Source organism: Garra rufa, chromosome 3, assembly GCF_049309525.1.
Source record: "Garra rufa chromosome 3, GarRuf1.0, whole genome shotgun sequence".
NCBI lineage: Eukaryota > Metazoa > Chordata > Actinopteri > Cypriniformes > Cyprinidae > Garra > Garra rufa.
The window spans coordinates 62152996-62180766 of NC_133363.1; the positions used below are offsets into that span (position 1 = coordinate 62152996).

Below are 27771 nucleotides of genomic sequence, written 5' to 3' on the forward strand. Positions count from 1 at the left end.
AAATGCATGAATGTTTCTGGTTTAAACAGATGATTGTATTGTATAGGTGTAGTTAAGAGGGTTTGTTTTAACCTTTATCCATCTTTTTTTTAACAGTGACCTCTGAATATGTCACATCTGATGGTTCTCGATCATCTGAGGAAAAAAAGTCAAGTCAACATGATTGAATTGTTGATTTTATATGATGCAATGTTTTTTTTATTATTATTTTATATTTTTATAAGGCTTAGGACTCAACCTTTACCTCCTTTATTCTTTATAGTTACATCATCATAAACATGATCAGAACCTGCTGAACAGCAAACAAGCATTTTGAGGATAATAGGTAAAAATTAAACCTCTTGAAGAGAGAAGAAAATCATTTAAAATTATGAATGCTGTTTGGCCAAACAAAGTTGGACCACATTGACTTTCACTGTATTAAGTGAAAAGAAAAAAAAAGGCAAGCCAAAATGATTGAATGAATGTGGGTTTTGAATAATACATGTGTAGATTGTTTTTTATAACCTTTATCTCTGTTTTTCACTGTCATCACGTCATCATAAACATGATCAGCACCTGCTGGACAGAAACCAAAGATGTTTAGCAGATTTATATAGTTATACATAAAGCTTAAAGGAATAGTTAAAAAAAATATAAAAAAAAAAAAAAAAATGCTGTTGTCAAAAACGTGGACCCCAATGACTTTCAGTGTAAAATCACTGAGACTTTTTATATATATATATATATATATATATATATATATATATATATATATATATATATATATATATATATATAAAACTAGATTTGGTGATGAATTGTGTGTGTGTGTGTGTGTGTGTGTGTGTGTGTGTGTGTGTGTGTGTGTGTGTGTGTGTGTGTGTGTGTGTGTGTGTGTGTGTGTGTGTGTGTGTGTGTGTAACTATCACTTTAGATAATTCGTTATTGAGGCTGACCAGACTGTAGAGGATAGTTTTCAGGTTGAGATTCTGCAGATCGATTTGGACCTGATGTCTGGTTAATGTTACGCTGCTGATCTATAATAGAAATAAAGAGCATTATGGTCACTTAAAGAGCATTTGCAGTGCCTACTGTGTCACTTTATGCTGATATTTGTGTCATGAGCCCCAATTCAGAAACTGTGTCTTGCATTTATTGCGGTCCAGTTGTATTAATCATACAAAATGTTATGAACTACTCCACACCTTTGTTCTTCTTGTATCTCCACAGCAGCAGCAGTGAGATGAAGATCAACAGACAAACACTCAATCCCACAACCACACCAGTGACCAGACGAGGAGATGAGGAAGCTGCTGAGACTGGAGAACATGAAAAATACACAGATATGTTTGTAAGTCATGTACTGTATTATAATATTACAAAAGTACATGATATTACTCAATATTTCAATACTTCAGACTTTACCCACATGACCTCACTGGATATAACATTAATTTAATCAGAAATATATAATTTATGTTTATACATTCAGGACATTCTAATAAAACGTGTTTTCCTAAAAGTAGGTTAGTTAAAATCCTCTAAAACTATTAATTACTTAATTTTAGTGCATCAGTGCATATATTTTAGTGCCTGGTAATGTTGAACAACAGGCAAGTGTTTATCACAGTATTTACTCACCATTAACAGACAGATTTATTCGATTACTCTCCTGTGATATTTTTGGTCTTTCATCTCTCTGTCCTCTACACCAGTACTGATCCTGATCAGACTCATTCACTCCTCTAATTGTGAGAGTGTCTCTGTTTACAGTGTAACGATCAAACACCTGTAACTTTACACTGTTGTTTGTGCCTTTATACCACTCATATCTCCAGTCACTGTGATCAAACTCAATCACACACTTCAGATTGACTGTCTTTCCACTGAATACAGGACTGTCTGGTGTGACAGTCAGTGTAGATCTGGGTAAATCTGATAAAGATAAAAGCAGACAAATCACCTACTGTGAAACTTATATTGTTGTATACTTTTTGTAATCTTCACATGCAAAATCTCAATTGTTACATTCTTCAGGAGCTTGTAGATTCAGTGTTAACTAAATACAGTAACTGTCTATTTCACATATGTGTTCTGAGAAAAATACTTATTTTTATGCTGTTATGAAGAAATAAATGTGTTTCAGCACAGCACACAATTGTACAACCCACACTATGTCTACAGTTTATAGTATGTAAACTGTGTACAGAATTTTGTAGTGAATTTATGAGGACAATTAACTCACCCTCCATAGTGAGAGAAACAGCAGAGCTTAATTGTGATGATTTTGGTCTTTCATTTCTCTGTCCTCTACACCAGTACTGATCCACGTCAGACTCAGTAGCTCCTCTGATGGTGAGATTGTCTCTGTTTACAGTGTAACGCACAGACATCTGTAACATTACACTGTTGTATGTGCCTTTAAACCACTCATATCTCCAGTCAGGTGACTGGTTATATGTCCAGTCTTTTCTCCAGTAATTTGTCAGGCCATTTCTCTGACTCCAGTTACTGTAAGTCTCAATCACACACGTCAGATTGACTGTCTCTCCAGTGAATACAGGACTGGCTGGTGTCACACTCAGTGTAGATGTGGGCAAATCTGTAAAAAGAAGACGTAGCTCTTTCAGTGAACTAGTCAGAAAACATGATCTGATCATGTTTCTGTATTTGTGTACCAGTGATATTTAAGAAAGAGATGTGGAGAGAAATGATGTTTCAATATGAACATATATTTATTTCCACTATTAAAGTCAATGACTATTTAACCTGTTTCTCAGTGTTTTGTGTCTCAGCAGCAATGTCCCTTTCTGGTCACATGCAAAGTGGAAAGTTCTGGCAGTAAAAAAGCATATTTAACTGCAGTGATGCTTACCTGTAAATTATTTTGTTTACAGGCTAAAGCTTTTGTTGTGTGACAATGGGAAGAAAAAATATCGTAGTGACTATTACCAGGTACGTGCAGGTTAATCTGTCTTGCTGTAATGTCATGATGACATGTTTGTCATTTTGGGCTGTTTCTCTCACAAAACTATTTAAATTAATATAGAAGAGTTGAAATATAGCATACAAGTTACTGGCTTCAATCCATGAAACAATCATGTTGCATTTGAACCTTGAAAGTACCAGCCAGCATTCATAACGCATTATTATTAGTCACCCCGGTTTGGAGCGAAAAACTCTATCAGCCAATAATATGTATATTGGCCAATAAAAGCAATTTATTCAGCCGATAAAGCACAGTCGATGATCAGGACTGTGTGTGAAGAAAATGTTGCATTTAGGGCTGTCAAAATTAGCATGACAATAAATAAATCAATTAACAGTTAAAAAATTGAAGCAGACTCTGTTTGACCCTAGAATTGCCAGATTGTAGCACACCTCTCATCCAATAATCTCAAAGTGCTTTGTGCCTTTTTATTCTGGTTAGACACAAAATCTCAGCTTTCAAATCCTGTACACTGGTTTTTAAACAATGAATTTTAATGCTTTTAAATGTAACATGACAAATATCTATACAGCACTTCAATTCAAGCAGCATCACAGAGTGAGTCTCTTCCAGTTTAATAAGTTATAGTGCAAAATAAACATGAATGAAGTAATGCTGAAAGACAGTATAATTTAGCAAAATGTATCATGTCTAATGTAATCGTTCAATCAGTGTTTAAACCACGGAAAGATGGCAACAAAAAAGATTGTGAACAATATGTCACTTAACTTGGCATTTACGTCAGAAGTTTTCCTTTGTTCACAGTTCATTGTCAACAACACTGAAGAGAAGTTTTTTTTTTTTTTTTTTTTACATTGTTACATCCCAGGACGTATTTGTGCTTTTCCTGTTCTCTCTCTCTTTCTCTCTCTACCTCTCTCTCTCTCTCTCTTTGTTCCACCACTCTACTAACTATTAGGAAGAGATGGCTACCTCCTGACACCAATGATTGGCTGTGCCCACTGATTGGAGGATGAGAGAGAACAGTTGAGATTTAACCAGCATTGCCAACACAGACTGTGTGGTTGTGCGATCTGCCGTAAAACAAGAAGAAGAAGAAGAAGAAGAAGAAGAAGAAGAAGAAGAAGAAGAAGAAGAAGAAGAAGAAAAAAAAGAAAAAGAAAAAGAAAAAGAAAAAGAAAAAGGCAAAGGCCTGTGGTGAGGATTCTCTTCTCTTCTCTTGGTGTTGCAAGGATTCTTCTGTTGTTTTGGTGAACTATATTCAGGGGCGGACTGGGACAAAATTTCAGGCCGGGAAATCTCACACTCATCCAGGCCATCCCAAAAACCCACTACAAATTCTGAAACCATGGACAATATATATATTTTTTTGTAAAACCATTATTATTATCACATAAAAAGTATCATCCATTGGCTGGTGCCACGCAAAATAATTAAAGATTATCTCTTGAACTTCCATTTACCTTTTTATAAAAATGTATTACATTAGGACCATGTGCTATTGTTTTATCTTGCCCAAATGTCAAAACGGTTAGCCTACAATAATAGCTACATCTTGAATATATCTTTAGTAAAATCCTAATACTGATATTTTTTTTTTTTTTTTTTTGCATTATCATGGGTCATATTTTGTCATTAGGAAAATTAACCATGGTTTAATTAGGCCTATGGTAAAAGTATAGTAGTAACTGTTTTTTTTTTTTTTTTTTTTTTAGCATTTTGATTACAATTTGTATAACCAGAGTTTTACTACAAATACCATAAAGTGTAGCAAAACCTTTTTTTTTTAATTTGTGGTTACCATAGTTTAACTATAGTAACAATGGTTTTTAGTGAAAACATGGTTAAGTTTTGTAAGGGTTGTATTGTTGTTAGCCTTAGTTCCCTCTAAACGTGTTATAAAACAATGTGAATTGTCTGCTAAATTCCTACTATTTACAAAATTATGCCATTTTGTTAATTTTGCAGCAAACTGGCTGCTATTGATAATATTTGCAAGCAGTTTAATGCTTAACTAAGTAAACAAAACTACAATAGTCTATTTACAGATGTATCTGACCTGTAAATGAAGTACTGAACAGGACAGTTTCGACTCTCTGCTCCACCTGGGCGCTCCATTCTCGAGTATTGCATTTTTTTGGTGGATGGGCGGAGCGTGCGCGTGGCGAATTGCGTTGTCAATCAAGGCGAACCGGATTACGATTTATTAGAGTATTATTATTGAATGGCGAATTGGGAAATAATGAGTTTAGTATATTCGGTAGGCAACAGAAACAACAACAAACAATATATATATGAAAATAAAATATAAATTAAAAAAAAACGGCAGCGGGCCAAATTGGCTGCCAGGCTGCCAGGCCACCAGAAATTGTCCCGGTTCTCCCGATGGCCAGTCCGCCCCTGATCTTCCGTTTTGCTGAGTGGATTCTCTGAGTGAGTGGTATTGTGTAATTCACTTTTGTTGTATATCCATATTTACAACTAGAAATCCCAGAATTTATCAATCTTTGTTTGTTTTCTGTTTGTGATGAGGTCTTTAGGTTTTTGTATTTGTTAATTTAGAACAGGGTTGAGTAGAGAGGGGGGTGCCATTTTTCTTTCTGAAATAGTTTTCTCCTGTTTATGTTAGCTAAGAAGTGAGGGCATTTTTATTTATTTTCTTTTGGAAGGTTAGTTAGTTTCTGTTTACCAGTTGATGTCTAATGTTTGTTTTGGCCTGAGCCCCCTCTTGAAGCCTTTAAACCCTCCTGCCTCTTCACAATAAAAAAGTTTTCCTTCAAGTTCTAGATTGGGCTTTTTTTGTTGTCAACTACTTTTAAGGTTGTTGATTGATCCGCAGAGCTATCACACACACAACACCAACTTTTATTCTGTTACGTACCTTCCCTCCCTAGACATAAAATGGGGGACGTAACAGCATGTAATTATATGTAGTCTATATAAACATATAATAGCTCTGTTGTTAATTTGAACATTTATAGTAATGTGCAACATTTTGGTTAAAATTAACCAAGCATGTTAATTAGAAGTGTGAATGTAATATCTGAAAATCTTCCGATCAGATTTGTAATCATACACTACCGGTCAAAGGTTCGGACACAATGTGTGTCCAAACTTTTGACTGGTAGTGTACATGTAGAGTTGATGAGGACGATAATATTGAACTCACCCTTCAAAGTGAGAGAGACAGAGCTTGATTGTGATGAGTTTGGTCTTTTATCTCTCTGTCCTCTACACCTGTACTGATCCTCATCAGACTCAGTAGCTCCTCTGATAGTGAGAGTGCCACTGTTTACAGTGTAATGATCAGACGTCTGTAACATTACACTGTTTGTGCCTTTATACCACTCATATCTCCAGTTACTGTACGACTTGATCACACACTTCAGATTGACTGTCTCTCCAGTGAAAACAGGACTGGCTGGTGTCACAGTCAGAGTAGATGTGGGTAAATCTGTAAAGAAAGAAGAAGATGGAGTTATTTCACTGAACTAGCCTGTATTTGTGTTACACTGATGTTAAAGAGGAAAAATGTGAAAAGGAGAGTAATGGTCTCTTCTACATCTACGACAAAGCGATGCAAACCCATTAATTTCAATGGAGAGCTGGTGATTTCCGGCGACGACAGCGGCCGCCAGCGATGATTAGATAGCAAAAAAACGTAACATATTAAAATAATATTAACTGCATTAAAATGAATTGTAACCTGCTTGGCTTTTTTTCTAAAGCAACCAGTAATGAGAACGCCCACTAGCGACCTCATCGCCAGCCTCTGGCGACATGCAGCGACAGAAGTCGCGTGTAGTGTTAACGGGGCTTAAGTCACCTCTTTCTCTCTGACTATAGTACAAAACCCTTTTGTATTTAACTCTCTCACTCAAGTCCATTTCTGATCTCACGAAAGTCATGAATATCACCCACAACCAGGGCTTGGCATTGACATTTGAGGCACTGGCATGCAGTGATGGGAATAACGGCGCTATAAATAAACGGCGTTACTAACGGCGATACTTTTTTCAGTAACGAGTAATCAAACAAATTACTGTTTCCCCCGTTACAACGCCGTTACCGTTACTGACAATAAAATGTGCGTTACTATAACTGAGAACACTGAAGCGGATTTCATGCGAGCAGCGTCTCTCTCAGCAGTGTTGCCAGATCTCACGAGATAAATAAGCAACCAGGCCTGTGAAAACAAGCCCAAAACAAGCGACAATTTCTACGGAGCCCCCCCCTAGGTTCAGGGAAGAGAAAAATAAATAAACTGTTTGCAGTTTTACAATCCGTGGGGACGGATTTTTAAACTGTGGATACAGATTGTCAATACAGTAGTTTATTTATTTTTCTCCCCCCTGACCTTCAGGACAATGACCACAAGAGGGAGTTAAACCACCTTTTAACATTATAACATTAGACAACTTCATTAGAAAACATTTGACATTGCACGTATTTCACACTTGCATACTCTGCACAGTGCTTTTGAGTCATCCTCCGCGACGGGTTGAATCATTTATTTTACTCCTTTCTCTCTCTCCCAGTCTTTGTTATATCTCGGGTATTTCGCCCACTTTGTCCCGGGCATTTGTTCCTCCAAAAAAACTATCATACAATCCAGTCAGTCACCATCAGTCTACTCGCAACTTGCGCGCATTTCTTTAAACGTCTGACGTTTTCCTAACCTGAAAAAAAAAAAAACAGATTGCACTGCCCTGCCTATGATTGGCTAGTACTCGTTGCATCTGGGTCAGAGCCAATTAGAAGCAGGATGTGGGTGGGAAAAAACTGCTGTCTCCTGTGTGTATGGGGAAAGGGGAGGGAGAGACAGTGGGAACAGTAGACAAACTGGTACGTTTTAATCGTTTATATCTGTCTATGGTTTAAATAACATATAGAAAATATCTGCTTGACAACTTATTATGGAGCTGGGATCAAGCCCAAATAAGCAACTACACTTTAGAAACAAGCCCAAAAAAACGCGACCAGTGACTATCAATATTTGTAAGCGACTTTACAAAAAAACAAGCCCAAAGTCGCTTAAAATAAGCGGACTTGGCAACACTGTCTCTCAGCCATAGGACATCTCTTTCTCTCTGGGGTGTGTGTTCGGGGCGGGACACATAACCAATGATGATGATTGGTGTGTCTGTAAACGTGGTGTAACTGAGAACGCAATGATTGGCTTAGATTGAGTAAATTTCTATAGTTTGCCAATCAGAGGCAGAGTAGTGTGAGAGTTCACACACAAGCACACGCACGGTCAATCGCACACACCAAAATCACAAAATCACAAAAAAAAGTCACAACGTAGGCAAGTCCAACAAGTTCAAAGGTAGCTTTTGCAAACTGGAAGTATAAGCAAAAATATTGATGTAACGTGCAACTTATGCCCAGGAAAAAAAAGAGTCTCTCTGCGTCAGTGACAAGTAGCCTAATTCTAATCTACTGAAGCAGCTTACATTTGTCACATGCCGCCACAAAATTAGTGGCTAAGAACGCAGGTGATAACGAAATTTAAAGTTCGAAACCATCTATTGTGCTTTATTGTTCCACTAATGATAATATTTATAAATATAGCTGCAAGCAGCGAAGGGGCCAAGCCGCTAAAAGGGCTGCGGGAAGAACAAAAGCAGCAGACATTGAATGAAATTGAAAAATGGCCAGTTCAGAATAATCGGCAAGAATGAACTAAGAATAAACAGAAACAAGCCGCCAAAAGGGCTGCGAGAAGAACAAAAGCAGCAGACATTGAAAGAATGTGAAAAATGGCCAGTTCAGAATTATTGGCGAGAATGAACTAAGAATAAACAGAAATTCAAATGAGAATGAAAGCAAAACGGAAAAAGACATTTGTTTAATCCAGGAGCAATATAGATTAGTACATGCTGATCTGGATAATAAACGAATCAAAACAGCACAACACCATGCACAATTTTATTAAGTTGTACCATACGGGACTCGAACCCACAACACAACGGACTTTGTGCTTTGACTCAAGTGGCTTAGCAGAGTGCACCACTCAGGTCACCCACAGTCCACTGGCTCCAGAAGAGAGGTTTAAGGGTGAGAATGAGCTCACAAAAGAACGACTTAGTGTTGTAGACAGATTAGCATGCTAAGATAACTTAATAATAAAGTAGCTTATGGTTGATCTGATAGCTAAAGAGCTACATTAAAATGAATGGCAAATAATTACCATGCTAACCAATTTGTATGCTAAGCTAACTAGCAAAATTCAACAAACACAGGCACGGTCAACTTTGGAGAGGTATTTCTCAGGAACGGTAATGAATATCAAAAACCTGCTTAGTTATTTCTGTGCGTCTTGGTCCAAAGATCATATGACCAGATTTTGGACAAAATTAGGACAAATTTGCAGAAGGAGTAGGGGAAAAACAGTTTTTCCATTCACTTCAATATGGCTGACAGTCACATTTCTGGAAAATGACAAATGAGACATCAAAAGAATCGGCATAACCCAGGGAATAAAACTATATAAACTTTTCAAAATTTGGACAATGTTTTTAGAAGTTATAAGCTTTTTTGAAAGAATTGTTATATCTCTGAAACAGTAGGTGGCGCTGTCTTCAAACTTCCGAGGTACCTCCAGGACATCGTGTTTATGATGCTTAGAGATTTTTGTGCAGATATGTCAAATGGTTTGAAAGATATTGCAATTTATGTCACATTTCAAAATGGCGGACACACGGTTCACTTGATCCTGGCATAATTGATATCCTCAGATTCGGCATGACCCAATCCACAGACACCAATATATTGAATTTCTGACTAACCGTTCAGAAGTTATAAGCTATTATATGCTTTTTTGCTATCTCATGACCCATAGGTGGCGCTATTCCCAACTTTGGCAAGGACCCTCAGACCATGGTGCTAATGAACCATACCAAGTTTCAGTTCAATTGATTAAAGTTTGGCAGAGATATGGCCTCTGAACCAATTTTGGGTCAACCTCGTTAACTTTGCGACATCATAACTTTTGAACAAAGATGACTAAAATTTTCTGGCTTAGTTTCGTCTGTTCAGCTCAGTCTAGAGATCATCTGAGCCAAATTTGAGAAGAATTGGATCAATTTTAAAGGAGGAGTAGCCAATAGACTGATTACTGTACTTTTCAAAATGGCCGCAACTGTAATGGGTGGAGTTTTAATGTAAGGTATTCAATGTGATCAGCGTGATGAGAGGAATCGTGTCTACTAAGTTTCATTTTTCTAGGTTTAGGGGTTCAGGAGTTATTAGCATTTTTATGTTGAATATTTGGACTAGTGGTGGCGCTATAGAGTTGGTCCTAGGGACTTCAAATTTGGTCAGATTACTATTTATGGTCATGACTATATTTGTGCCAATTTTCATCATTTTCCTATATTGCGTTCATAGGGCTGCCATAGACTCCCATTGAGAAGAAGAATAATAATAATAGGAAAACATACAGATACAATAGGGGCTACAGCCCTTTCAGGGCTTGGCCCCTAATAATAATAGGAAAACATACAGATACAATAGGGGCTACAGCCCTTTCAGGGCTTGGCCCCTAATAATAATAGGAAAACATACAGATACAATAGGGGCTACAGCCCTTCGGGCTTGGCCCCTAATAATATGTTGAATTTGATAGTTGTCTTTCACGTCTTCCCACAACATCATTAAAATAGTGTACATTTGTGTAAAATGTTTTATATTTATTTTACAGTTATATTAAATTAGATTCTTATAAAGTAACGCAATAGTTACTTTGTCTGGTAATTAGTTACTTTTATAATGATGTAACCAGTTACTAACTCAGTTACTATTTGTGAGAAGTAACTAGTAACTATAACTAATTACTTTTTTAAAGGTATACGTGCCCAACACTTCTGGCATGTAACACAGTACCACATCAGAACAATTGTGTATACATATACATGAAGATGCAAAAAAAAAAAAAAAAAAAAAAACCTGTGCAACAAAAAATATGGAAAAATAGCAAGAATGTAAATATAAATTAAAAATAAGCAACAAAATGAATGTCAACCAAATAAGCAACAACACAACAACAAAATCAAAATAAATAAATGAAAAAAAAAAAAAACAAGCAAGATATTTTGCTGTAGTAAGAAGGTTTTCTTGTTTCAGTTTCATGCCTGAGTGAAAATTCAGTGCAATCAGTGAGTCACAAAGATGTGCCAAATGTGGAAAATGAAAAATATATTCTACTTTTTAAACTGAAGAAAATTTCAGAGACTTTGGTTCATGTTACTGCTGGAGGTGCACAGGAATTTTTAATTTTCTATAACATTGCAGAGATTATTATTATTATTTTTTTTTTTCATTTTATAAAAATAAGTTACGTGTACAGTTGTACAATTTAGTTTTTTTGCATTTTAAAATAAATATATATATATATATATATATATATATATATATATATATATATATATATATATTAGGGGTGGGCATAGATTAATTTTTTTAATCTAGATTAATCTAGATTAAATCTTGGAATTAATCTAGATTAATCTAGATTAAAATGGCTAATTTGAATTCTGCTGAAGGCATTCAGAATATGTGTGCTACCCAAATAATGACTAAAAGTAAGTATTCGAGAACGGGCCAGGTGGCGCATTAGATCAGGCGCTTATCTCCTGTTTCCAAAATGCATCACAAACTGCTTGACAATTGCATTTACAACATAATTACCTATACAAACTTGTGTAACCAAGTAGCCTACTTCTGCGCAAAAGGCTGCACGACGTGCGCGTGCTGCACAGACGCGCACCGGCATGGATATCTGCGTGCATAGTCTTGGGTTAAACTGCGTTGCTTTTAGAAGCGTCAATTTAGTTGTTGCATATAGTTTAATGTCTTTATTTCGGGATTATCAAAGTAAATTATAACTCACGTGCCCCAGTAAAAAGGGTCTAGCAACGCACCTGCCCTGAAGCGGCTTCATAACTGCATTTATGTTTGCGCGTCTCATTTGATGTGGTAATTTCACAGAAGTTGAAGACTCGTTCTCGCCCCCTACAGTGCAATTCGACTAGGTATACGTCATCCGCGCTAAAATATCAAGGTGAAAGTCATCATATCTTGCGTAGTTTAGACCCAGCTCCCAACCCAACTTTGAGAATAGATTAACGGCGATATTTTTTTTATCGCCCGATAAGAGTCTCACGTTAACGCAGCACGTTAACGCCGATAACGGCCCACCACTAATATATATATATATATATATATGTTCTGTACCACTCTGTTGATTGTTTCCTTTTTTTTTTTAGTAGGCAGAGTATGGCGTTATATTTGTGCATAAATGATTTGCATATGCGAGTAAGAGTTGTGTAAGTGTACATAAGACTGTAAGTGTAAATTAAATTTGCATGCACAAGAGAAGCCCATCTTCTTCCTTGGCGTTCTCTACTGTGGATGGCGCCGAGAACAGAGGATACCTCTCTCTGCCGCCGGTCGAAGAGGCAATAGCAGCCCACTTATGTCCGCCCTCCGCTGGACGGCGGGCTAAGTCGGCTCTGCCCTCCAAAGCTTGCCGCCAGACGTCGAATCTGCTCCGCCGCGCTTTAACCACCGCAGAGCAGGCAGGAGGCCTAGGATTGAGCTAAAGCCTGAGCCTCCGAAGCCGTCCTAGCAAAGCTAGGAAAACGACGGTGCGCGAGTCCCACATCGCCGGACCCCCACCAAAGTTATTTGCTCGTCCAGTTCCAGAAAATGTGACTGTTCCAGTGTCCTCTGCAGCCAACAAACCGGCTCTGTCGCCCGTTTGCCTGTACACAAAAGCCGTTCTCACGGCTACCCAGATAAATCCCCAAAAGAGTGTATTTTCTGGTGTCCCGGCCACAGCCGATGGTGTCTCATGTGTAGTAAGCATGCCCACTGCCCAGTGCCCATCACTACACAAAAGCACAGCCTGTCACACAGTTCCCGCGCACATAAAATCGACTCAGATTGTTTGCGCTTCACACGTGGTAAATGTGCCCGCTTCACAGTGCCCACAGACACCACATTATGCACGTCCCACGGTTTCTGTAAAAACGAAACCAACGTGCATTCGCTCTATGCAGGCGAACGTTGTTTGGAGTGTGTTAAATGTGCCCGCTGCCCCACATCCACACCCAGACATAATAGTTCCCACTATCAGCGTGCCACATGCCTGAAATGTCACGAGCACGTCTTTTGTGCCACAGCACACCGTAATCACTCCGTTACTGAACGAACGGAGCACGCTTCGTATTCAACCTCTAGATATTCATGCAGACGCATGGGAAAAGCTTCCCGGGGTTTCAAAATGGGGGCTGGACATTATAAAAAGAGGCTATTCGCTACAGTTTCACTGACGCCCACGCCGCTATACAGCGTGCGTCGAAACCACGATACAAGCAGAAGTAGCACACCTACTTCGAGCCGAAGTGGCGAAACTATTGAGCAAAGGGGTCATAGAGCCCCTTTCTCAAGCTCAGAGCGAAGGAGGGCTATACAGCAGATATTTCCTGGTACCGAAAAAAGACGGGGGTCTCAGACCCATACTAGATCTAAGGCAACTGAACAGAGTGCTTGTGAAGCGACAGTTCAGGATGCTCACGACCAGAAAAATCCTCGTGCAAGTTCGCCAAGGAGACTGGTTCGTATCAGTGGATCTGAAAGATCAAATACAGATAGCGTCACGTCAAAGGCGGTTTTTGAGATTCGCCTTCGAGGGCCAGGCATATCAGTATACAGTCCTGCCGTTCGGTTTATCCCTGGCACCCCGTACATTTACGAAGTGCATGGATGCAGTGCTCGTTCCCCTCAGGCTGAAGGGCGTGCGAATACTGAACTATCTGGACGATTGGCTGATTCTAGCACAATCTCGCTCAGTGCTCGTAGAGCACACGACCATGTTACTCAATCACCTCGAGAATTTGGGTCTCAGGGTCAATTGGGCGAAGAGCTCTCTGTCTCCCAGTCAGAAGACTTCCTTCCTGGGCACAGAATTGGACTCGTTGTCCATGATAGCACGACTATCACCACAGCGCGGTAGACATTCAGCGCACAGCGGGCTCGTTCCGCTGCGGCGCATCCGTCCCGCTCAAGAGATTCCAGAAAATGCTGGGTCTCATGGCCGCAGCGTCATCAGTTCTCCAGCTGGGTCTGCTCCGCATGCGCCCACTGCAGTTCTGGCTGAAAGCGCGTGTACCGCGCCAAGCGTGGGCGTCCGGTCAACTTCGTCTCACGGTCAATCGGAAGTGCGTCACAGCCCTGAAACTGTGGAAAGCAGTCGACTGGTACCAATCAGGTGTAAGCCTGGGGACTTCCTCGAGGATAAAAGTGGTGTCTACGGACGCATTCACCTCGGGATGGGGGGCTCTGCTCGGGGGCAGACCGTCTTTCGGCCAGTGGTCAGAACAGGAAAAGCTCCTGCACATCAACTGCCTCAAAATGCTGGCAGTAGAGAACGCGCTGACGTGCTTCTGTCCCCAAATAAAAGGGAGCCACGTACTAGTCCGCTCGGACAACATGTCAGTGGTGTCCTACATAAATCGCCAGGGCGGTCTCAGGTCAAGGAACCTGTACAGGCTTGCAGAACGCCTCCTGGTATGGGCTCACCGCAACCTGCGCTCGCTGAAAGCAGCGCACGTGCCGGGGGTTCCTAAAGATAGGACCAGATAGACTGTCCAGGAACATGGTTCCGGCAGGCGAATGGTCTCTGCACCCACATAAAGTACAACTACTGTGGAAGAAATTTGGCAGAGCGGAAGTAGACCTGTTCGCGTCTCAGGACAACGCTCACTGTCCGGAATTTTACTCCAAAAGCATGGGCGCGCTGGCCCACGTATGGCCCCGTCGTCATCTCTATGCTTTTCCCCCCGTCTCTCTCCTGCCTCAGGTGATAGAGAGGGTCAAGGAAAAAGGATGTTCAATACTGCTGGTAGCGCCGTTTTGGGAAAACCAGCCCTGGTTCCCAGCGCTGATGCAGCTGACGAGCACTGCCCCGTGGCCGATACCAGTGAGGAGAGACCTTCTCTCTCAGGCCGGCGGCTCGATTTGGCATCCTCACCCAGAGCTGTGGTCCCTTCATGCCTGGGCCACCAGCGAATATATTATGAACTCCCTAAATGAGTACTTAACACGATCACGCAGTCTAGAGCTCCATCTACAAGACGGCTCTACTCCTCAAAATGGTCTGTATTTTCGGGCTGGTGCACAACCCGCGGCTTGTCACCCACTGACTGTGGTGTGACGGAGGTGCTTTCCTTCTTACAAGAGCTGCTGGACAAGGGCAGAACCCCATCCACACTCAAAAAGTCTACGTGGCGGCCATAGCAGCGTTCTCGAGGACAATGCTAGGTCAGTCAATAGGAAGGAACGATTTAGTCATCCGCTTCCTTAGGGGGGCTAGGAGACTGAATCCTCCCAGACCTCCCTCAGTCCCCATGTGCGACCTTTCTATGGTGCTAGAGGCCATGAAATGTGGACCATTTGAGCCTCTGCAGACGATTGATGTGAAATACCTGTCTCTTAAGACTGTGTTTCTGCTGGCTCTCGCTTCGGTGAAGCACATAGGGGACTTGTACGCGCTCTCCGTGGGCGTGACGTGCATGGAGTTTGGACCTAATGACTCTAAAGTCATACTCAAATCCAAGCATGGTTACGTTCCGAAATCCCTCAACACACCGTTTAGGGCACAGGTCATCGCTCTGTCAGCTGATGAGGAAATAGACGCGGGCCTCCTATGCCCAGTCAGGGCATTACGAGCTTACGTGTCTCGCTCGTCTGCTTTTAGGCAGACGGAACAGCTTTTTGTTTAATTCTATGGGCCTTCTAAGGGACTGGCCGTGTCGAAACAGAGCCTTTCTAGGTGGATAGTTGATGCTATTGCGCTGGCATATGCTTCCAAGGGCATGCAGTGCCCCCTGGGTGTCAGAGCACATTCCACAAGGGGCGTGGCCTCATCGTGGGCCTGGTCAAGTAGGATTGCCTTGCAAGACATTTGTACGGCGGCGGGCTGGGCCTCTCCGTCTACATTTATAAGGTTTAACAACCTGGAGGTTCCCACCTTGCAGGCCAGGCTACTGTTGGTCTAGTTAACCAGCGAACTGGGTAAGAGACTTATATTTCCCCATCAGTTCAGGCCGTGCCCCACCCTGTCTGTATGACGAACTCAGCGTCTGAGCGACGCTGCACTACATGGAAGAGTGCGGCGTTGCCCCGCCCTCTTCCCGGACTCCCTGTGAGTTCCCTAGGTGATTGTGCACTATATGAACCCCTGGTTTCGCCCTTGGGTCTTTGGTGTCAGATCTCAGCATGCACAGCGTTTTGCATTGGGTCCCCTAGCGTAAAATATATCTTACGCAGTACGAGAGACCTCTCGTGAGAGAACGTACTCTGTTACTAACGTAACCTCGGTTCTCTCTAGAGAGGGAACGAGTACTGCGTATCTTGCCGTGCACGCACACGCTCTGGTTGCTTCGATGATGAAAAAACAGATAATAGCTGCCTGCGAGCGGTATTTATAGGCCTAGACCACGCCCGTTTTGGCGGGACGTGACGCAGTGGGCGCAAAGTTCCCTAATTGGATCTGGCGTCACGCCAGGCCTCGCTCGATAGGCTGCTGCAGTTGCCACAGAGCAGCCAATAGGCGCGCGAGCTGTATCGCCTATGTCTGTATGCTGCTGCAACGCGTTTTGACGCTGATGTTAAACATTATAGTCAAAATGATGTTATTTGACAATGCTTTTATATTTTGAAATTTCGGTACTAATTCTGATTAATTTCATGTGACTGAACAAGCTATACATGATAAGTGTGTGTAACAAAATGCCTTCTTTGTGTCCAGATTTTATTATTTTATTAGGATTAATCTCCAGTCTGTCCACAATATAATGTTATCCAACTCAGACCCAGAGGATGTGACTTATTATTTTTGAATAATCTGGCTTGGAATATTTCTTTATTCGAATATCATTTGATTTAATAGCAAATCGAAATACAAACAGAAAGAAGTAAAGAGATTTTATAATAGCAATAATAATAATAATAATAATAATAATAATAATAATAATAATAATAATAATAATAATAGTAATTAGCCTATTATTATTGTTATCATTATTATTCGCCTATTATTATTTTTGTTATTGCTTAAATATTTCTGTCACATGCATTGACGGATTAGATACGTAGTCTGATCATATTTTAATTATATTTATTATATATTATTAAATAGTAACTTTTGCTGAATCAAGCCGTGCGTCGCATCGCATTGTTCTTCTGGGTTGAATTCCAGGCTTTATACCAACAGGCTGTGCTGCGCCTGTGTGTGAGCACAATAGTACAGAGCTCACACGAGAAAGATTGTACCTCTTGTTGGATTTATATGAAATAAATAAACACAAATTTGTTTTCAATTGTTTTACTGAAGTAGACCTTTCAAGCTGTCTATAGGCTAGACATAACAAGGTGTTTTGTTATTATTGTGGAGGTACATAAAATAAAGCAGACATTTATATTTTCTTCCTGTAATCACAATGTAAGGTGTTGGAGAGACTTTTAACTGTAAGGTTATGATTTTTAATTGGACGAGTGAACCCCCTGGGTGCCGGTTAGAGCACAGTATTATAAAGGACGAGGAGACAGGTGATTGGCTTTCAATGTTGTATTGATAAGAGAGAATCGCTTCCAGCCAGTAGAGGTATTAGTCTGGAGCACAAGAAATACAAGAAACAATAGTGAATAATTAGCAATAATTAGGTACATACAATAATAACATCTGTGGGTACACAAATGCAGCTCAAGCTGGCCAAATCCTCATTCATAACATTCCTAATAGAATATACAATCCAAGGAAGGAAAATAAAGCATCACAGTCAACATATAAAGTCGTAAGTGATCGTCTGACATGCTAAACATCACTCCATATATGGGCATAATCCCTGCACATTAGAACGCGATCGCTCGTTTTGCATAAACTGCTTGAAATATTAAGATCACGTCACCAGAGGTATTATCGAAAACCAAAACAGTGATGTACAGCTCAATAAAGAAGAAATAGTTACATCTTAAACAGCATCATTAAGATAGACAAACAGAATCAACTGCCACGGGCATGTCTATACATGTGCGGGTGACGCAGTTATAAATAACTCAATAACGATCTCCATAAACACAAAACTAAAGCAAATAGGCTTACTTGCAGGTCAATGACTAACACCTTAAGGTAATGGCTGCAGGAAATATCACCAACAAAAGGTAAAATGTTCTTTCAGAGATCGACTCAGCAGATATAAACTTCAGCTGGCACCAGCGGCTTAACTAACAAGGCTGCTCGGCTTGGAAAGTGACAAACGATGTCAGAATAAAAGCCCTCTCTTAAAGGATCCTTTACAACAGCCGCCCCCAAAGATGAGAAGCATCTTTGTATTCAGGAAAGGCGACTCTATTCTGGAAGGTTAGAGGTTCCAGGGTCCTCGGAAGGTAAGGTTGGCAGGACCACTAGGCGGGCCACTGGTCGGGTGTAGATCTTATCCTTGATCTGCACATCCACTGATCTGACATGACCATCAGGACTGATGTGGGTCTGAACGACTTTCCCTACAGGCCATGAACCTCGGGGCAGCTGAGGGTCGACAATCATGACGCAGGTATTCCTTTGGAGGTCAGGAGGTGAGGCTTGCCATTTCTGCCTGGTCTGCAGGCTGGGAAGGTAATCACGGATGAATCGAGACCAGAATCGATCGGCCAAGATCTGGGAATGTCTCCATCTACGACGACTTAACATCTCTGATTCTGGATAAATGACTTGAGGCAATGATCCATCGGGCCGCCCCATGAGGAGACTACTGGGGGTCACTGGGTCAGCATCGGCCACGTCGGAGGATACGTAACCCAAGGGTTTTGAGTTGAGGATAGCCTCAACTTCCAACAAAACTGTCATCAGAACCTCTTCAGGAACCGACTGGGAACCCAAAATGGTGTACAGGGCTGATTTGATTGATCTCACCTCCCTCTCCCAAACTCCACCAAAGTGAGGGGCTGAGGGGGGATTGAAGCAGAACTGGATCTTCTGGCGTACAAGATGACGCTGCAGATCAGGAGCTAAGGCGGCATATGCTTCTCGCAACTCCCGCTCGCCTCCACGGAAGTTGGTCCCTTGATCTGACCATAACTGCGCCGGGGTGCCTCGCCTAGCGATGAACCTGCGAAGGGCCATAAGAAAGGAATCAGTACTTAGGCTAGGGAGCAAGTCTAAGTGTACAGCTCTCGTCGTGAGACACTTGAAGAGAACACCCCAGCGCTTCTCTGTACGTCTGCCAACCTTGACTAGGAAAGGACCGAAGCAATCCATCCCACATGAATGGAAGGCGGGCTTGTAAAGCTGAAGGCGGGCAGAGGGCAAATCGGACATCTGAGGCACTGAAGGCTGGCCTCTCCATCTGCGACATTCCGTACAGGTATGCTGAAAACGCCGAACCGCTTCACGGCCTCGTAGGATCCAATAATGTCTTCTTATCTCAGCAAACAGCCGCTCTGATCCAGGATGATGCAGTTGGTTATCATAATGGCGAAATTGTCAGGCGAGTAACTGGATGCCTAGAGTCTAGGACTACTGGATGGAGAACGGAATCTGCAAGGTCAGCCACTCTCCTCAAACGGCCACCCACCCTGATCAAGCCAGTGGAAGGATCCATCTCAGGGGCCAAGGCAACTAAACGGCTACTAGGTCTCACGGTCTTCCCGGATTCTAACAGGTGATAATCTTCAGGAAAGGATTCCTGTTGGACGTGTTTGAGGACGTGGACTTCTGCTTGACGATAATCCGTGGCTTCAGGAACTGCTTCAGAATCAGAGCCACCTTGAAGGTCTCGTGCTGTGGCATCGAGAAGATCTGACCAGGTAGGCTGGTTCCATCGATCAGGGTGGCTAGAGGTGGTAGGCGAGGCGACAACTCCACAGAAGGTAGACTTTCGCAACTCAGCAGGATCATCACTAGGCTCTGAAGTAGGAAGGACAGGCCATTCTCGAGGGTGAATTAGAAGGAAAGGGGGTCCTTGGCACCATCGATTCGGGGAAGCAAGGTAGGAAAGAGGTCTCCCTTTGGTGAGGTCATCGGCAGGGTTATCTGCAGAACCAACATAGCGCCACAAGCACTGATCCGTAAGTTCCTGGATCTCGGCGATCCGATTACCAACGAAGACTCGGTAACGGCATGACTCAGACTTTAGCCACTGAAGGACCGTAGTAGAATCTGTCCACAGGACGGTAGAGCGGATAGGCAAGGTCAGCTCATTTGCCAGCAACTTCGCAAGCTGGGCTGCAACTAAGCTCCCACAGAGCTCCAATCGGGGAATGGAATGTACTCGCTTAGGAGTAACACGGGAGCGAGCAATGAGAAAGGAGAGGTGGGTCTGACCAGCTGGGTCGACAGTGCGCAGATAAGCTACGGCTCCGTAGGCTTGTTCAGAGGCATCTGAGAATATGTGGACCTCACGAGTAACTCCATCAGTCCCAACTGCAGAGGGAATATAAGGCCGACGGAAACAGACACTAGGAAGACAGCGAAGTTCTTCTTCCCACTGTATCCAGGAATGGAGAAGGTCTGGAGGGAGGTTAGGATCGTCCCACTCTCTCTGTTTGTTCCAAAGGTGTTTAACGATCACTTTGGCACGGGTCAAATAAGGAAGGAGCAGTCCTAGAGGGTCGTACTGTGTAGCAAGGACCCGGTAAATATTCCGCAAGGTGGGGGTGTTATAGATCACGGGTCTGTGTTTATAACACAAGGTATCGGACTGCCAATTCCAACTCAACCCTAACGTGGACTCAGGGACATCGGTCTTCTCCTGGGTCAGCCACAGCTCCACACTAGTCGCTCGAGCCTCAGGTGGTAGGTGACTCAATACCGCAGGATCATTAGAGGCCCACTGCCGGATCTCAAATCCAGCTGCAGAAAGGACAGTACGCAGGCGATCGATCAGACTCCTGGCTGCCTCAGACGAAGGAAGGCTTTGGAGGCAATTATCCACATAGAAACATCTTTCTATAGAGAAAAGAATCTCCTCATCCGTCAAGGGGTGCTGACGAGTGTGGCGCTGGAGTGCATAGATCGCACAACAAGGACTGGACGTGGTTCCGAAGGGTAGGACTAACCATTCGAAAGTCTGAGGAGCCTCATCCATGTGCAGGTCTCGCCATAGGAAGCGGAGCAAAGGACGATCTTCAGGCAGAAGGCGAACCTGGTGGAACATCGCCTTAATATCTCCACTCACGGCTACAGGACATTCCCGGAAGCGAAGAAGGACACCTAACAATGACACTCCAAGGGTTGGTCCGGGCAGAAGGTACTGGTTAAGGCTCTGACCTCGGTACTGATGGGAACAATTGAAGACGAGACGGGACTTCCCATTGTGGCTCACAAGGTGGTGAGGAATGTACCAACACTCAGGAGCATCAGGGACAGGATCAGGTACTACACGAACAGCTCCAGTCTCAAGGAGTCTATGCATCTCTGCTCGGTAGGTTTCGGCTTTCTCAGGATCCTTCAGCAGACGCCGCTCCACGCTGCGAAGATTAGACAAGACAGATTCTCTAGGAGAATTTAACAAAGGCATGTCTTTATGACGAAGAAGAGGGGTGGCCAGGCGATGAACACCCTCAATCTCTAGGGTAAGGGTCTTGCGGTCAAGCAGTTGAAGGGCTTCCTGGTCTTGCTTAGAACGAGTAACCTCTTTACACTCACGGTAAGGAACCGTATCCAACTGCCACAATCTCTGAACATGGTGAAGGAGCTCATCTTGGGCAGGAATCACAGAGGTAAGCAGGCATTGGCGAGGGGCAGAAGGACAACTAAAGGAAGGAACGGGACCCTGAAGTGTCCATCCCAGGCGGGTACGAACGGCCACTGGCGCTCCTAGGCCGCCCCATCGAACAGGCTCAGTGGGGGTGATAAGGTGAGGTTGGTCGGAACCAATAAGGAGCAAAGGCTGGACATCAGTCAGGGAACGAATAGGAAGGCCTCTCAAGTGTCTGTACTTCCGGCGTAACTGTTCCACAGGATAGGACTGGCGTGATAGGTTAAGGCGGTCAGCAGTAAAGGCGTGACTGATCTGATAACTGATCTGCGGTCGACAGACAGGAGAAATCTGGAAGGCAATGGAACGGCCGCGAATAACCTGAACATCATCTCTGACTGTCCGTAATGGAAGGTCTTCAGGAATACCCTGAATGCCCAGGGCTTCAACAGCAGCGGAAAGCAGGATTGTTCTCTCAGACCCATCGTCCATGAGGGCGTAAGTATCCAGGGTACGATCCTCATAACTCAGGTGCACTGGAACCACTTTAAGCATCACACGGCCACTGACGGACGGTTTGTCTAAGAATAACCTATCAGAGGAGGAGCTAGTAAAGCAACTCTTCTCCACGGTTGCAGAATCCTCAGTGGAAGGAGGACTGCTGTTCACGTCATGAAGGGGACGAAGATGTAGGCCACGGCAAAGACTGCAGGGCTTCTTTAAGTCACATTGGGCAGCATGGTGAGATCTGGCACACCGCCAACAGCGATTGTGACTACGGATCCAGGTCTTAACTTTATCAGGGGTCAGCTGGGCGAAGGCAGCACACTGACTCAGGTAATGTTCCGGCGCGTCGCAAAATGGACAATAACGCTTTGTTTTAGCAGGCTTAGCTGGCTGAACAGAACCTCTACGAGGCATGGCAGACTCAACTGGGGGAGGTGACACAGATGAGGATGCTTCAACTCCATGCAGGATAGCAACAGATCTCTTGCCAGCATAGGAGCTCTTAGCCATCAACTCGGCATCATAACTATGACACCAGGTCTCATAACGAAGCCAATTCGAAAAATCAACAAGGTTAGGGGTAGAACCAGGTTGACGAAACATGTGGCGACGAAACTCTGCTCTTTGCTCTGGTGGAAGCTTGCTCAGCAGGCGTACAACATGGGAACCGCAACTCAATTCCAACTCCCCATCATGTCCTAAGGTTCTCAACAGGCCAACTAGGGACTGGACTTGCAGAGCGAATCTCTGGAAGGCTGGGATATCACCTCGTCGAACGTCAGGACTATCAAGGACACTAGCTATCCTCCTCAAGGCTAACTGATGTGGCTGGCCGTACTTTTCACAAAGTGCTGACATCGTATCCGTGAAGGGGGTAGGGGAGTTCAAATTAGCATCAGCAATCATCTTAGCTTCCTCAAGCTTAAGGTGGTCTACAAGGATCTGGTACTTAAACAGCTCAGTGCCATCTGGGGGGAGCAGGTTCTCCAGGGCTATGCGAAGGCGAGCGAACTCACTAGGATCGGGGCGAGTAAACTTAGGGATCGTAGGAGGAGGACCACGATACACAGATTCAGAAGGGACTACAGGACGTCCTCTAGGCTCTGACTGAGTAAACGAGACTGGAACTGTAGAATAGGCAGGTACCGACTGGCGATGAACAGGCAAGGGCATGGCACAAGGAGTGAGCAAGTCCCTAAGGTCTTGAGGAGTAGGAGGCGGAGGGAACTCACCAGCATCAGGAACATTTGGCTTTGGAGGGCACACCCGAGTGGAAGGGAACACCAAGGGATATGTCTGAGACCCGGGGGCTACGGGCCGATAGGAAGTAGCTGCATCAGACATCTCAAGGTCACCTAACTGTCTAGCTAAGGCTGCTTCAGGCTCCGGCCAAGGTGGCGGAGGTAGATCGGAGAATGGATCACAATCAACTACAGGACTGGATATACAGGGCTTTACTGGTGTACTGGACAGCCGCACCGCTGAGGCCGGCGCTGGTGAAAGAGGTTGACCTCTGGTTTGGCTAAGGTCTACTCGAAGGGACCGTGCTGCTTGAACTAACTCTTGAACTTCTGCGCGAACGGCCCTCATCTCTCTCAGATCAGCTGCGAAGGCTGCCCGCTCGTGACGCAGGTGCTGTAGCTCACTTAGATGGGCAGAGACAATTGAATCAGCTGCTGAAGGTAGGGAGGGGACCTGCGTAGGGGGCTGGAGAGGCTGATAACTGGATGACAGGATCTGCGAGCCATCAGGATGAAAACTGTCATTACCAGGGATTGCAGCAGCTGGCTGAAAGGACAGGGACCAGGCTGGGACAGGTGTATTTATGGGGTGGGATACCCCAGGCTCGGAGGCAGGTCTCACTCTAGGAAACTGGACCTCATACTGTTCTAGGTAGGCTGGAGGCCGAGTACGGCGCCTAGGGCGAGCTCCGCCAACAATCTCCTCATCAGAGTCCATCATATCAGGCGGGAACACTCCTCCGGCTCGAAGGACCACTTTGTTGGAGAGACTTTTAACTGTAAGGTTATGATTTTTAATTGGACGAGTGAACCCCCTGGGTGCCGGTTAGAGCACAGTATTATAAAGGACGAGGAGACAGGTGATTGGCTTTCAATGTTGTATTGATAAGAGAGAATCGCTTCCAGCCAGTAGAGGTATTAGTCTGGAGCACAAGAAATACAAGAAACAATAGTGAATAATTAGCAATAATTAGGTACATACAATAATAACATCTGTGGGTACACAAATGCAGCTCAAGCTGGCCAAATCCTCATTCATAACATTCCTAATAGAATATACAATCCAAGGAAGGAAAATAAAGCATCACAGTCAACATATAAAGTCGTAAGTGATCGTCTGACATGCTAAACATCACTCCATATATGGGCATAATCCCTGCACATTAGAACGCGATCGCTCGTTTTGCATAAACTGCTTGAAATATTAAGATCACGTCACCAGAGGTATTATCGAAAACCAAAACAGTGATGTACAGCTCAATAAAGAAGAAATAGTTACATCTTAAACAGCATCACTAAGATAGACAAACAGAATCAACTGCCACGGGCATGTCTATACATGTGCGGGTGACGCAGTTATAAATAACTCAATAACGATCTCCATAAACACAAAACTAAAGCAAATAGGCTTACTTGCAGGTCAATGACTAACACCTTAAGGTAATGGCTGCAGGAAATATCACCAACAAAAGGTAAAATGTTCTTTCAGAGATCGACTCAGCAGATATAAACTTCAGCTGGCACCAGCGGCTTAACTAACAAGGCTGCTCGGCTTGGAAAGTGACAAACGATGTCAGAATAAAAGCCCTCTCTTAAAGGAGCCTTTACAACATAAGGGATCGCGCGGGCATAGAAAAATCTAGCTTAATTTTTGTTTGTCCACTTTTCAAATAAAACAAAATAATAATAAATGCCGTTTAAACAAGAAAACATTTTATTATGAGAAAATATGTTGTTTTAACGTAACATAACATCATGACATCTCGTTATTAGACAGAAAATGTGTGGCAGCAATGTGTCACTGGACTACACGCAGCAATGATTATATAAAGAGCTAAACAGCCATCTAGTGTTTACATAATGGTATTATAGATAATAAATGGCGAATCATTTCAGAAATAAACATTTAATAAATATTTTATTAATATTTTGAATTTTAAATTACAACATGTTAAAGTGACAAAATATTACTGTTAGTTAAATTATTATATTGAACCAAATTTTAGTATAAAAAACTGAATCGTCCCTGATCAGTAGACAGGTGAAAATATGCATGTGCATAGTGCAAATACTAGGCCATCTGCAATTATCATCACAATATACATATATAGCCTAAAACTATACAGCTCGAAATTCATTATGAACACAGCTTAATGATACACAAATAATAATTAAAACATGATACTTTAGGTTGTTTATTTACTTTTTTATGTGTACATTAAAATATCATTTCACCGGCAGAGAGAACAATCCGTGTTCTGTGTGTTTACTGAACCAATCAGATAAGAGTAAATGGAGAGTCCGCGAGAGCCTCATTTGATTGGCTACAAGAAGGTGGTGAACCCGCCCTGTCTCTCTCACGCTTGCAAAACTCAGTTGCTGCGTCCCATTTCGCATACTATCCGTCCTAAATAGTATTCGAAAATAGAATTAGTATGTCCCAAATCGTAGTATGTTTGAAAAAGTATTCCAAAGATTCCCGGATGGTCTACTACTTAACCTCAGAATTCGAAGTGCGGATCAATGCACACTCTAACGGCTAATATTGCCCACAACACACTGCGCCGTGAACGAGGATTCGATTAGAACAACAAACACGCATAAAAAGTGTTAAAAAACTACAAACATGGAGGATATGCGCGACCAACGGACAGATAGAGAAAGGGGTTTGAGTGATAAATAATCAGTGTGTAACCTGATAAAAAATATATTTTTTAAATGTTACCCTCGTTATATTTCATGTGCAGCAACATTATGAACTTTTATAATGATAGGTTTGGTCATTAACGTTTAAATGCATAATTATGCAAACACGAGCAGAAGAGTTCTCGGCATGAAAGACTTCTGAAAGAACGTGCCTCCTCATTTCTCTCTAATACGGTAGGAAATTAAATTAAACAAAATGTAGATAATGTTAACCAAATGTTAACTGTGATGATTGACAGGGCAGTTTAAACAGTGATAGGATTAAGGAACAGAGTGTCCGTTAAAAAAGCAGTTATGACGAAGTAGTATGTCCCAAAACTCACCTACTATTCTGCTACATACTCAAAAGTATGTACTTTTTCTTCACAAAAAGAGTACATACTTATAGGGCGTAGTATAAGTAGGCGAATTGGGACGCAGCAAGTGAGTGAGAGAATCGTGCCAAAAGTGTAAGCGCAGGTAAAAGAAAGACGGAGATGTACATATCGGATTATTACAGCAATGTTTTGCCCTACATACACAACAAGCCATTTAGACATTTGCAAGAGTTTGTTTTTACACACACACACAGATTGGTTCTACGCAGTCAATACGTTTTGCAGTTTTTTTAAACTGCTGTTTTAGCGTGCAAATCACTGTTCACAGGCTTGCAGTACTTTTGACCGTATTTTGGCGAAAACAACGTGCCAAAAGTGTGAGCGAGGAAAACTGGAAGTTGGAAGAATACAGATCATATTTATTTTGCATTAGCATGAAGCTGAAGTTTCACAATACATGAATTACACTTATTAATGAATGAATGAATGAATTACATGAATTAACAGTACAATGCTGCAAATTATATTTTCTTACGCTTGAAATGCGATTTACACCTTTACAAAGGTTCTCTTGTGCTTGCAAATTTAATTTACGCTTATACAGTCTTATGTACACTAACGCAACTCCCGCATATGCAAGTCATTTAGGCACAACTATAACGCCATAACAGAGCCTTTAAATCTGTTTTGTAAAAGTTTTGAATTAAAGATCTGATTTGCTTTTTGTTGATATTAATTACAACTAAAATATTTGTAAATATTGGTTTTAACATAAATACAACATTGATATTCTTATCCAGTGTACATCTTTTCTATTCACATTTCAATCAGTTGCAGACTGTACAACAACGACATAATGGATGTGTGACAGTAGAGTAAGTTAATAATGACAATGATATTCAACTCACCCATTACAGTGAGAGAGACAGAGCTTGATTGTGATGATGTTGGTCTTTCATCTCTCTGTCCTCTACACCAGTACTGACCCTCATCAGACTTAGCAGCTCCTCCGATAGTGAGAGTGTTTACAGTAAAACGCTCAGACGTCTGTAACATTACACTGCCTTTATACCACACATATCTCCAGTTACTGTAAGACTCAATCACACACTTCAGATTGACTGTCTCTCCAGTGAAAACAGGATTTGTTTGTGTCACAGTCAGTGTAGATCTGGGTAAATCTGTAAAGTAAGAAGACAGAGCTCTTTCAGTGAACTATAGTCAGAAACATGATTTGATCATCTGAGTTTCTGTACTTGTGTATCACTGATGTTAAAGAGGAGAGATGCGGAGAGAAGAGTGAT

The 27771-nt window shown here is 42.4% G+C and overlaps 1 pseudogene; it reads right to left on the minus strand.

Annotated features, from left to right (window-relative positions):
• Positions 1-924: 924 nt before the first annotated feature.
• Positions 925-27771, minus strand: part of LOC141331698 (peroxidasin homolog) — a 33014-nt pseudogene continuing 6167 nt past the window's right edge.